At 39.0% G+C, this 14,069-nt stretch overlaps 1 protein-coding gene across 1 annotated transcript in view; it reads right to left on the bottom strand.

Moving 5' to 3' along the window:
* The window catches only part of LOC122119928 (vomeronasal type-2 receptor 116-like), a gene marked incomplete at its 3' end in the record, with an annotated part of 50,280 nt that overhangs the window by 20,395 nt on the left and 15,816 nt on the right, over nucleotides 1-14,069 (bottom strand). The gene's annotated exons all lie outside the window — the stretch shown is intronic.

The following is a 14,069-nucleotide window of genomic DNA, read 5'->3' as shown; positions in this document are numbered from 1 at the left end:
AAAACAAAATTGAAGAAGTGGTAAGAGGATGGAAAGATAATCTGACTTCCTGAATTGGAAGATTTAATCTTGTGAAAATGAAAATACTGCCCAAAGCAAATTACAAATTCAATACAATATCCACTAAATTCCAACAAATTTGTTTAAAGAGATGGAAAAAGCAACCCTAAAATTCAAATGACAAAAGGCCCTGAATAGCAAGAGCAAGCCTTAGCAAGTGGAACATTGTAGAAGGAATAACAATGCCAAACTTCAAACTCAATTATAGAACCATGGTAATGAAAACAGCTTAGTGGCAGCACAAAACAGGTCAGACGACCAATGGAACAGACTAGAAGACCCAGAATTAAACCCACAGATCTATAGCCATTTAATATTTGATAAAGGAGCTAAAATATTGAAAGAAAATTGTCTCTTCAAAAAATGGTGCAAAAACTAAATACAATAAAATTTTTAACTTTTATCAAGATTAGTGGTAAAAGTGACTATACAGGTAAGCTGAAAATATTCTAACATAGTAAATATGCCAGAGAAATCATACATATAATTCTTATGAAGTTGGAAAAACTATTGGTGTACCTACTATTTACTATAGAACAATGTAAAATTGGATATCCATTCTTATAAATGATGGGAGGACTACAATGCAGTTGAAATTATCATTTGTATGTGTTTAATATTTTACCTCAAAGTAGTAAATGAAAAAGTTTTATTAAAATTTAAATGAAAGATTTCATTAAAACATTACTATATATCCACTTATGTATTTGATCATCTCCCTCTACTTCTTGTATATTTTCTCTTTTTCTTTCATCCTCATCAGCTGGGATAGTTGCCATCATTCTAAAATATCCTGCTGTAATCCTCTTTGAGCTTCCTAAGTAGCACAAAATCTGTAACAGATAAATGAAATCTTATAATCCAGAAATCAAAAGTCACTACCAATGAACTCAATAAAGGAGAGAAAGTGTGGAAGAAGCTTCAATAAACCTAAAGAAGTTACATAATGGCAGGAATCAGAAGTGATCTATCAACAATGAATGGGAATGGAAATGCAGGGAATCCTACCAATAAAAAAGGGTTAGAAAGGTTGAAATAAAAACTCAAGGCCAATCAATAGATTAATTCCAAGAAACTCAATTTATGATCAATAGCCCTGGGTGACTTAAGAAAGGAATGTGAGCCAGGCCCAGAAAAATGTAAGTTCCATGGTTTCCCTCATTGTGACACCTAGAATGTACCTATAAATCTACAAGTAAATAAACTAAGTGGTGAAAAAAACAACACTGAGATATGGTAAATGATACAGTCTCTAAGCATTACACACAGTGAGAAATAAAGAGGATAATAATCTTTATTTTCATTACAATTTTAGAGCTTTAACATTTATCAATGATACAATAGGCATGAAACTGGACTTTTTATTTTATTATCTTTAAGTAGTTGTACATAGAAGTTCCCATTCTACAAAACAATATATGAGTTTTCATACTTTCTTTTTTTTTGGAGTGCTGTGGATGGAACCTAAGGTCTCACACATACTCACCTAAGTTATACCTCTCAGACCATTTCAACAAAGATCTGAATAAACCATCTCTCATCAACATACTGAGTTTTCTCCAGGAGAGATCATGGTCTAAGACAAAATTAGCCAGATTTTTTTTGCTCAGATGTGGGGGCTTTAATTCTGGGCCTGGGCACTGTCCCTCAGTTCTGCAGCTCAAGGCAAGAGCTCTACTTCTTGAGCCACAACACCACTTCCAGTTTTCTTAGTGGATTATTGGAGGTAAGAATCTCATGGACTTTTCTGCCCAGGCTGGCTTTGAACCAAGATCCTCAGATCTCATCCTCCTGAATAGCTAGGATTAAGGTGTGAACCACCGGCACCCAGCTAGCCACATTTTTGTGTGGTTTAAATCACTTTATTTTATTACCTTTTTTTGTATGTTTTTTTTTTTTTTTGGTAAAACTACTGTGTAAAGGACTTAACAATTACATGAGAAAGCTAATGAGTACATTGCCTATCAAGCATTGTTACCTCCTCCTTTGTTTTTCCCCTACCATCCCTTCCCTCCCACCTTCACAACTTACCCACCACCCCCCTCAGCCAAATTTGTAAAGTTTGTTTTCAATATAGTATGTTGTACATCTCATTTTTACATTGGGTCAACCTTTATTCCCATTTAAGCATTTTGTTTTTCACCCTCCCCTCCCCAAATTAGAGAAATGTATATACAAGAAGCAGGGCACTGACATCAAATACAGTAAAATTGGGGGTTATAGTGTGGGGAAAGATCATAAAAAGAAACAAAAAATTCACATGGTACATTATAAATACTTTAGAAACAATAGCAAGAAAGAAAAAAAAACACTTGTATCCCTACGTTGGGGTTCATTTTACTTAACATCAACCTATCTGGTCATGTGTGTGGAGCTTTTGACCTTTTCTGCTTGTCCTAGACATATACTAGTTATTGCAAATAAGGGAAACCATGGGACCTATGTTTCTTTGGGCCTCGCTTACTTCACTTCATATAATTTTTTCCAAGCCTTTCCATTTCCAACCAAATGGGGCAATGTCATTCATTCTTATGGAGGCATAGAATTCCATAGCATACATATACCAAATTTTCTTGATCCATTCATCTACTGAGGGGCATCTGGGTTGAATCCACATCTTAGCCATGGTAAATAATGCTGTGATAAACGTAGTTGTGCTGATAGCTTTAGTATGGTCTTGTTTGTGATCATTTGGGTAAATGCCCAAAAGTGGAATTGCTGGGTCGTAGGGGATCTCTATGTGGAGTCTGTCGAGGAACCTCCATATTGCTTTCCAAAGTGTAGCCACATTTTTTAAATAGTAAAAAATATTGAACACATGTGGAGATTACACTGTGGTAAGGCTAGAAATTACCATGCAGGTATCCTGACAATTAAATGAATTATTTTTCAACCATAAACAAATAATTAAATTAACTTAAAAGTATTCAGTTTAATTAAATGATTAATACATAATTAGATAAATTGTTTTTTCAAGGTAAATTTCAACAAACATAACATAGGAACAAATAACAATGAAGACAATATCAGAATCTATAAATATAAAAAAGGAGGAATAAATTGAAACTGTAATCACCTTTGCTTAAATTAGGGATACAGATACTATACTAAACAATGTACAATGCACCTCAAGGAACTACACAAACAAACCCAAAATCAGTAGAATTAGTGAAAAAATCAAATAGAAGAAAAAGAATTAGAGCATAAAACACAATAGCAATAATCAATAAAGCTAAGAAGAGGGTCTCCAAAAACAACAGGGTGATCAGACTGAAATCAAAACCATAACCAATCAAATGGGCAAGCAACAAAATTACACATACCAACACATACCTCCCATTATTCTGGATGCCAGAATCAATATGGTGGAAATAGCCTTATTATGCCAAAACCACCTACAGATTCAGTGAAGTCTCCATCAAAATTCCTATCATTTCCTTCACAGAAATAGAATAAGCAAGACTAAATTTTGGGGAAAAGAAACTTATCAATTAGGCAGAGCTATCTTAAGACACAAGAACAATACTGACGTATCCCTATACCTGTTTTGATCTTCTACTGCAGTGCCATAATGAGGGGGGAAAATACCCATAAAAGCAGACACATAGATCAAAGAAATATACAACCAAGAAGTATTGGCAAACAACTCTAGGTATTGGAATCTTGGAGATGTTGCCAAAAATACATTAATTAACCATGACACCCTTGGTAAGGGGTGGAATTGGCAAAGTGGGTATACTTAAATAGAACTCAAATACCACATAAAATAATAGCAAGAATTAAGTTCTGGACATGAAAGTGATAAATCTGTTGTCTCATTCACAAGGCCCTACATTCTACCCCCAGCACTGGAAATGCAAAGTAGCTGGGGTTGCACCAAACTGAAAACCTTCAACACAGTGAAAGAAATGGGAGACAGTCAAATGAATGGTTGAAAATCTTGCTAGCTATTCATCTCACAAAGGATTGATTAATAGTGTAAAATTGAAATACCAGCATCAAATCCAGTGAAAACAGGGGTTATACCATGGAGGAAGAACATATAATAAGAACAAAAGAAATCACGCAGTGTCTTTTAAGTACATTAAAAACACAAGCAAGAAAAAAAGAAACAGAAAAAACTCTTGTGTCCCTGGCTTGGGGTATATTTTGGTTAACATTATCTCATGTGGTCATATATACATAGCCTTTGACCTACTCTGTACATGTCCTAGACATGCACTAGTCACTGCAAACAAGGGAAACCATGGGACCTATGTTTCTTTGGGCCTGGCTTACTTCAATTAATACGATTTTTCCAACTCTTTCCATTTCTTAACAAAAGAGGCAACATCATTGTTTCTGACCGAGGCATAGAATTCCATTGTGTGTGTGTGTGTGTGTGTGTGTGTGTGTGTGTGTGTGTGTGTGTGTGTGTGTGTGTGTAACATTTTCTTGATCCATTCATCTACTGAGGGGCATCAGGGTTGGTTCTATATCTTACATATAATAAATAATACTGCAATAAACATAGTTGTGCTGGTAGATTTGGTATGACCTTGTTTGTGATCCTTTGGGTAAATGCCCAAAAATAGGATGGAAAAAAATCCAAGCAAGGAACAAACTCATGAGTAGACAGTTTAAAAATTAAAACGTACAAATGCAAAAGCAATACAGAAAAATGTCCAAATATTTGAGTAATGAAGACAATACAAATCAAAGCTACACGATGTAATCATCAACCCAGACAAAAATTGCAGTTTTGGTGATGGCATCTAAAAAAGATTGGAGATTCTTCAAGGAATTGAAACTACCTATACTGATGGCCCATACCTATAATGCTAGCTGAACAGGAGGCTGACACCCAAGGATCCTGAGTCAAGGCAACAGCATCAGAAAACTTCATGATAAACTTTCTCTCTAATTAACCAACATAAAGCTAGAACTGGAAGCGTGCCTCCATGAGGTGGTAGAGCATCAGCCTTGAGAGAAAAAGTCAATCAAAAGTGCAAAGCACCCCAATCACTAACTCCCTCCCCCCAAAAATTTACTAACCCAGACCAGACTTCACTTTGTATCTGTGCCTAGGCAGACAAACCCATGAGACTCTGCTCGCCTATTAACCACCAGAATGTTGGAAAGAATTGTGGCTCAAGTAGTAGAGTGCTAGCTTTGAGTGAAAAAGCTAAGGGACAATGTTCAAGCCCTGAGTTCAAACCCAGGTACTGGCAAAAATAGTAAACAAATGAATTCAGAGGGAAAAAAATACAGGTTGACCCATTTTAACACGGAGTTGTACAGGAAACTATGTTGAAAATGAACCTTACAACTTCACCAGGGAGGAGGTGGAGTGGAGTTGGGGAGGTGAGGAGGGAAGGGATGGCAGGGGAAAGACAGAGGAGGTAACAATGCTCAATAGGAAATGTAATCATTGGAGATAAAAGTCTTACAGATTTTCCTGCCTGGGCTGCCTTCAACCCTCCATCCTCAGATATCAGATCTGTGAGTAGTTAGGATCACAGGCATGAGCCATTAGCTACAATAAGAATGTTCATCAAGCAGGGCGCTACTCATGAGGCTGAGATCTGAGGACCGAGGTTCAAAGCCAGCCCTGGCAGGAAAGTCCATGAGACTCTTATCTCCAATAAAATGCTAAGACACCAGAAATGGCACTGTGGCTCAAGCCTTTAGAGTGGTCACCTTGAGCTGAAGAGTGCAAGGACAGCATCCAAACACAGAGTTCAACCCTCACAACTGACCCAAATTTAAAAAAAAAAAAAAAAGAATGTTCATCAATGTCTTCAAAACGGAGCTTTCACTAAAAGAAAGTTCTCATACTACTAGCCTAGTGGGCAAGGAAATGTGGCTGCAGACTTTTACACAGAACACATGGCAGTATTTCAGGTTATTTGTAAGAACATCATTTCATCTTCTGCAGTGACCGTTGGCATGCAGGAGATACCAAGGATGCTACAGTAAAGTTAAGAATTTACCAACCTTGAAAGGTGAACCTGCATGGAAGGAAATAGAGTCCATTCTTACTACCAGGCAGGAAAACACTCAACAATAGATACAAGAGAAAATACGCAGCTGTTCCTGCTGCAATAGGGATGGAAAGTCAGTGTAGTGAAGACAGAGATCATTGATTGTTCCCTCATCCATTGGCACATCCTCAGAATATAACACCCAATGGGAATAAAATGATGAGTTACTTACAGTATGTTCTCTTCTTGCCTAGAACCTTCACTGTTACTAAGATGAATTCCCAAAGTGTGGAGAGGGAAAAACCCAGCGATCATCACATCTCCATCCATGTGCGCTCAGTGCTTCATTGCAGAAAAGCAGCTAGTTCCAGCCAAGGACCTCACAAGGAAGGGAAGCTGGAGAAGAAGGAGTGTGAAAGTCATAAGGTACGTCCCTGAAGCCTCTGCCAAGCAGGCAGGAAGTGAGACACACAGTGTCAGATACCTTTATTCAGACATATGTGTGCATATGTGTCTTTTTATTGCCAGAGATCTATACCATAGCTCATCTTTCATCAAAGCCTCTTGTGAGTCCCCAGAAACCATATCCTGAGGCTCTACATCTGTGTCCTTCATCCAGGAGAAAAACATGAGCTGGAAAACATGTTTGTGGATTTGCCTTCTTAGGCCTAGGTGCTATGATTTCATCCAAGACCACAGAGAGTGAGGCCCCAGAGATGGAGTTATCGTGGATATTTTTTATCCAACATCTCTGTCAGGAAACCATTTTCATGAAAGCCATTTGGGATGATGCAACTGGATTGTCTCAGAGATGTCATGTGCTGTGCATGGTGCAATGTCCTGAAGAGTCTGTGTCTGTGAGATGTTAACCAAAGTTATGAGAGCATCACACCCAGAGAGTCGATTCACACACATCATGTCACAACAGCCACCGAACATTGGTGGTTGATCCAGCCAGGTTGCAATGGGAATTCCATGTGCAGAACCCTACAGAAATGCACCCATTTACTACTGCCTGAGAGAGCAAAGATTCTGCAGAAACCAGCAATTACATGTCAATTACTCAAAGTAAATGTCGAAATTGAGTTCCACTTTTGCATTCTGAACTGTCACTCTCAAACAGATAATTATTACTAAAAAGCTAACCTAGGTATTTTCATGTTGCAGCTTTCTGAGGACAGATGATAATAGAGGAAATTCTTCTCAATGACAAACCAAAATCAATATCAAAACCAACTGTATGATTTTTATTTTTCCACATATGTTAAACCCAAATTCCATACAGAGACATCAGTGGCTCTTCAGGTCTGAGATGCCTCAGGGCAGTGAACATACTCTATACAAGGATGTGGTGTTGGATGTACATTATGGTACATTTGCTCATATTCATGCACTGGGTATCAGAAAATATGTATCACATTTGTACTTTTAAAATGCAGGAGGAAAAGAAATGCCCCTTTCTCATAAGATTGCAGTTTTTTGTACTTTTGTATTCATTACATTATATATGATTTTTATCACTTATTTTTAAACTTTTTAATAGCATATATTAGCTGGACCTAGGATTTATTTATATATGCATATGTATGCATATGTATGGGATATGCATATGTATGGGAATGAGTCACACAAGGAGGTGGCACTAGTCCATATCATAAATCTATACTTTTTGGAGGAACCTACACACTGATTTCCTTAGTGGGTGCCTGAAATTACATTCTCATGATTAGTGTTTAAGTGTCTACTTTCCTACATCCTTAACAGCATTTGTTATTTCTATTCTCTATGACAGACCTTGTCACTGAAGTAAAATAAAATTAAGTGTCTTTTATTTTTGCATTTCTGGTAAGCCAGGAATATTGAGCATCTCTGTATTTTTATTAGCCCTTTATACTTCTGGTTTTGAGAAGTTTCTTTTAGTTTAATTACCAGATTGTTGATTGGTTTGTGAATTCTTTAGGAGTGTAGTGTTTTGAGCTTCCTGTATACTCTGGCTATTAATCACTTGAAAGCTGTTTAGTTGGAAAATTGTACAAGCCATCTATTCAGATTAGTGACTATTTGTTATGCCAAACGCTTTTAGTTTGATATAATCCCATTTGATGATTCTTGCTCTTATATACTGAGTGATTTCAAATTTTTATCAGGAAGTTACTGGCTATACAGGATGCTCTGCTGTTTTTCCTATCTGCATTGTATTGTTTTATCTTAAATTTTAGCTCTCTATTTTCTGGAGGCTAGAAAAACAAGGATCATTCACAACTTAGAGCACCCTGGGTTATCTGACCACAGTGTACAGGAGAAGATAACTGTAAGTTTAGTCAGGAAGGGGGTAGCTCTGTGAGTGTGAGCATTTAATCAGCACATGTAATGCCCCTATGTGTACAAGCATGCAGCCTTTGCAGTCTTCCTAGCTCATAGACTAGAAGTCTCCCTGTCCCCAGCAATTGTTTCTGGGATTCTAGAAAGGAAGCTCTGAAGGTGAAGCATTTATCCATTTGGTGTTTTTAAGAGTTAACAGTGTATTAAGCAGAACTATAGTTTACAAACTGTCCACATACACTAATAAGAAACCTTTAGCAGTTCTGCATACAATGAAAAATGGAAAAAGGATTTTACCTGCTACCCCAGAAAAAGATGTAGTGTCTCCATCTTCATTGCATCACTGTATGTAAAGTTTGACATCCCTGGTACCATTTGGGTGACACAGAGCAAAACACTGACATTGTGAGCTGGGTCCAAAGAGCCATTTATAAGTTTTTCTAGAGCTCTATCTCACTTGTTGTAGATGCTGAATTCTTCAAAATGCTCAACCCAATATTAAAAAGTATTCCACAAAATACAGGTCGAGACTCTCCATATACAGAAACAGATGAAGTGGTAGTTTCTTGGTCAGGACTGAGGAACTGATGTGTGAATCCTGTCCAAAGGAACCATAATGCCTAAGACCATTTTGCTCACAGGGCACTTAATATGCAAAAGGTGAAAAAGTGTTTAAAGCTACAAACTTCTTTTTTTGGGGGGGAGAGTCCGGTAGTGGGGCCTGAATTCTGGGCCTGGGCGCTGTCCCTCAGCTCTTCAGCTCAAGGCTTGCACACTACCACTTGAGCCCTAGCACTACTTCCGGCTTTTTTTCTGCTTATGTGGTGCTGAGGAATCAAACCCAGGGCCTCATGCATGCAAGGCAAGTGCTCTACCACTGAGTCACCTTCCCAGCCTTAAACCTACAAACTTCTAAGATGTGTTAGGAAAGAAATGCCTATGTACAAAGTAAGAGTAACAAGAACTCATAAAGGCAAAAATAGTATGATTTCAGAAAATACTGAGAATGGCTTATGTTTCTCAAAACAAGGTTTTATTTGTGACTTCACCTCAGGAAAATATGAATATTAAAAAAAAAATTTGCTTGTGGTATATGCCATCCAACCAAAGAAGCATTACATGTGTAGGGGAAGGTACTGCCCCGCTCTTATTGTCCAAAGGATCTCATTCAGGGTCTGGGATACAACATACATAGCACTGAATGTATTGTAACTCTCTTTAGACATATCATGTAAAATGTTTTCTGGCAACTATTCCAAGAAGACATTGTGTGGACAATTCTCCCTTGCTACACAGTCAGACTCAGAAACAGGTCAATTAAAAGAGAGAAATCACAACCTAGCAAGGTAAAAGTCTTCTGAGTACTTAAAAGGGTTAAGCCTTTCAGAGGGGGGCCAAGATGACGACAGAACAGTAGGGAAAAACCACAGCTCGCTCCATCCAAGCAGAGATTTCAAATTCCAATGAATTTGAAAAAAGATGAACACCCAGAGAAAGAAAGAAGGAAAAGAAAGAAAAAAGAAAGAAAGGAAGGAAGGAAGGAAGGAAGGAAGGCCGAAGGGAGTGAGGGAGGGAGAGAGGGAGGAAGGAGGAAGGAAAGAAAGAAAGAAATAAAGAAGAAAGAAAGGAAAGAAAGAAAGAAAGAAAGAAAGAAAGAAAGAAAGAAAGAAAGAAAGAAAGAAAGAAAGAAAGAAAGAAAGAAAGAAAGAGAAAGAAAGAAAGCGAGAAAGAAGGAAGGGAAGGAGGGAGGGATGGAGGGAGGGAGGGCGGGGCGGGAGGGCGGGCGGGAAGAAAAGAGAAAAGCACAAAGACCCTTCCACCAACCCTTGCTTGCTGCACAGCAATGCACCAAACCACCAAACCGTGGCCAGCCCAGCACGGCAGGGGGCTGCCAGAGACCACAAAGCCACAGGGGGTCGTCTGCAGATCACCAGCACAAAACACACCCAAGGTGCCTGGGCTGGACCTGCTAATTTCAAACAGAAATCTCAGAGCTTGGAACCTGCACAAAGATCCTTCCCCCACCTTTAACCAGAGCGCTGAAGCCCCATCCCGCCAAAACCACTGGGCCTCAAAGCTAAAGGGGGAACCCCAGAACTTCAGGGGTCGTACACAGAAAACCAGTGCAGAAGACTCCCAAGGTGCTGGTGCCCACACAGAGTGCAAACAGAGACAGAAACTTCAGAGCTCAGAACAGGACTGAAGCCCCCTCCTCCACCCCTCAGCCAGCAGCCAGCTCAAAAAACGCTTGCAGCACTGACAAGGACAGCATCAACAGAGGCAGAGAAGGTAAGAAGCACAGACCCAGAATGGCCACCACACAGCCTAGTCCACAGCATCTCAACCAAACACAGAGCACAGTGGCAACTAGCCACCTACATCACACAGAAATAGCAATCTGCAACAGCACCACTGGAGAGTTCCCAACTAGCTCCAGGGTGAGTGCGCCACAGGGGCCAGCATCCCCCCAAGGGAAACCAGCCCTGCCACCACCTGAACTACAGGTCCCACTAAAACTGGGAACTGTTAAAGTGTCCCACCAGCCTGTGGAGCATATTTAGTCCTCCAGGATTGATCAATATCATCCCTGGGAGGGAGCTTGAATGACCAAGCCAGGAACAGGCCCACAGGACACAGCAGCAAGCAAGGGGAAAAATCCAAACTGCATACCCCAGCTGAGTACCCTGGGATCATACCCAGCAACACAGGCCCAATTGGCATGCCCCAGGCAAGAGACTGGAAGCCAGCCAGTACTGGGGATCCGGTGCCTGAGCTGTACAACACACCCATCCTGGTTAAAATCAGAAGCAGAGCACAAGTTTCTGCAGAGAGGTACAGCAGGGAACCACACCCCCTGGGAATTGTGCCCAGAATGGCAAAAGACATGTGTGTCCAGGGCAGGAGAACTAGAAGCCCAAATCCCACCAGAGCCTGACTTCTATATCCCAGGCTGGGGATGGGTCAGCTCAGGCTGCCAGCACCTGATTATAGTCAGGAAGGAACTCATAGCAGAAACCAGCAAATGGGAGAGTATATCCAGAACCCCCAGTCTCACCAAAAGCACCCATAGGAGAAAGCATGAGTAGTCTAGGCTGCTCAGTCCTTGGCTAAAGGCAGGAACTGCCTGTGATCTCCAGCAGACAGTTGAGAGCCCTATGTGGGTCAGACTACCATCTGCTGGTCAGCCTCTCCCCCAACAGAACAGAGACCAGGTACAGACTGTCTCAGCCAGCCCAAGGCCAAGAAGAAGCTTCATCAATTGATCCAGGAACCAACCCAGAACCAAGCAAAGACTGCCACTTGTTAACCGAAACAGTCAGAGTTTCTGATTAGTCCCCAAGAATCCCTTAATTCCCCATAAGAAAAATCACAGAGAAAAATTACAGGAAATGCCCAGGATAGCAAGCTACCCCTAAAAGCCAGCAGCCAGCCAGGGGAGAGGCCCAGTGGAAGAAAAGCAGGAAAGGAAAACAAGAGATGCTGGAGGCAATGACTCAAAAATTAAAGTGAGAAATAGATCAGAAATTTAAAGAACATAGAAACGAAGTATCAAAAAAGATGCAGGATTAGGCTGGGAAGGTAGCTCAGTGGTAGAGCGCTTGCCTTGCATGCCTGAGGCCCTGGGTTCGATTCCTCAGCACCACATAAGCAAAAAGAAAAAAGCCGGAGGTGGCGCTGTGGCTCAAGTGGTAGAGTGCTAGCCTTGAGCTGAAGGGCTCAGGGACAGCGCTCAGGCACAGAGTTCAGGCCCCACGACCGGAACCCAAAAAAAAAAAAAAAAAGATGCAGGATTTCAAACAGGGGATGCAAGCAAAAATAGATGCAGTACACACCTTGCTAAGAATTGAGATGAATACTCTGAGGACATAGAAGCCATAAGTGGCTCAATTTCCTCTATGCAAAGCACATGGAAGCCAAAGTTAACAGAGTGAACGAAATGGAAATTAGAATTGACAGATCTCAGTCTCCTCATTAGCTAGGAATAAGGCAGGAGAAAAACAGTGCCTGGAAGTTTCCTTTACCTTAGTGGATTAAAAATTAGTTTTGGAACAGCAGAAGTTATTTTTCAAACTCTAAGTGTATTGACTTTTAATTTTTTGTATTACTTTAAATTTTTGCTAGTGTATATGGTTAAATTGGGTTTTAGTATGAGAGCTTTAAATGGGCTCATAAAGTCTTTTGGTCAGACACATCTTTGTCCAAAACTTTTATTTCCACTAAAATATTTAAGCTATCTTAATGGCCTCCAAGCATATGAAATCCCCAACATTTTGATACAATATACCTAAACCTTTTGCAAACAACATAAAATTTGATAAAAATTTTTCATATATCATTTGTCATTAACCACCCTACACAGACACACACACACACACACACACACACACACAATAAGAGAGCCATGACTCATGACCCACATCCACCTATTTTTTATGGTTAAAGTTTTATTGTAACAAAACATTATAAAGGTACATTTTCCTTGTGCCCTTCTTCCTGTCTCTATCATATTATTTATCCATGAACTTTTCTTTTATGTGCTATTAACTTCCTCCATGCCTGACATCCATTCACTCTTGCTTCAAAACATCAAGACATCCATGTGTTCATTCTCTTCATTAATTCATTAAAGATAAAATGTGTTGTGTAAGTTTACTGAAATTTCAACTAAGAAGAAATTAGCAAGGAACACAAAATACTATACAAAAGCACTAACATCAAATATTCTCCCAAAAACTTCACATCACAAAATGAGGATTCAGAAGTTTACTCAATAATATAAACTCAATCTAATTAATGGAATTCCTAAAATTAATAAAGGAAATAGACAAAAATTCAATAAAAACTGATGCATATTTTGATCATGTATTTGTTAACATGCTAAGGAAGTTGGAAATCTAATTACATTTTTATTTGTTAGACAGCATGCCCTCAAAAGAACACATACACAATTTTTTTTACCAATACACTGTTATATTTTCAAGAAAAATTTAACTAATAGAAACCTCTCATCAGTCATTATCTACTAGAAATGCAAATGTGAGAAGTGTTTCAAAGTTAGCCTGGGCAGGAAAATGCCTGAGACTCTTATTTCCAATTAAAGACCAAAGAGCTATAAATGTACCTGTGGCTCTAGTGGTAAAGCAGCCTTAAGTGAAAAAGCTAAGGGACAGTCTAAACTAGAGTTGAAGCATATACACATGAATTTCATTAATATCAGAAGAAATATGTAATAAACACTGGAAAGATGAGATATGGATGTTATTGTGTTTATATGTCTTAAATATGTGATTATGTAAAGATAGTATAGAACCTACTAAGTCAACCTAGTTGATGCAATAAGTAATGCTTTCCTTATCAATTTAAGAGATTTGAAATGTGACAGGTAAAGATGTCCATGTTTCAACATTTATGTTTTATTAGGAAGTGATGAAATTACAAGAACAAATGTTAATAATGATTCAACAATAATAAATTGAAAGGTATCACCAGCCATAGAAGAAAAAATTTCTATGCATCACAAACATTACTTTTTAGAGAAAAATAAAAATATAATTTAACATTGTAATATTAAATTAATTGCATTTTTATACCTTATGTAATCCGTTCCAAAAACCTTAGGAGGAAAGAACAGTGAGGAAGGAGCAGGAGAGGAAAAGAGGAAAGTGGCCAAAGGCCAGACTGAGAAAGAGACAGAGAGAAACTTCCTGTGAAGGAGATTATGGG

The sequence above is a fragment of the Dipodomys spectabilis genome, unplaced genomic scaffold (genome assembly GCF_019054845.1).
Source record: "Dipodomys spectabilis isolate Male_0828 unplaced genomic scaffold, ASM1905484v1 ptg000173l, whole genome shotgun sequence".
NCBI lineage: Eukaryota > Metazoa > Chordata > Mammalia > Rodentia > Heteromyidae > Dipodomys > Dipodomys spectabilis.
Note: the sequence above shows the minus strand (reverse complement) of the source record. Positions and strands in the feature narration are given on the sequence as shown.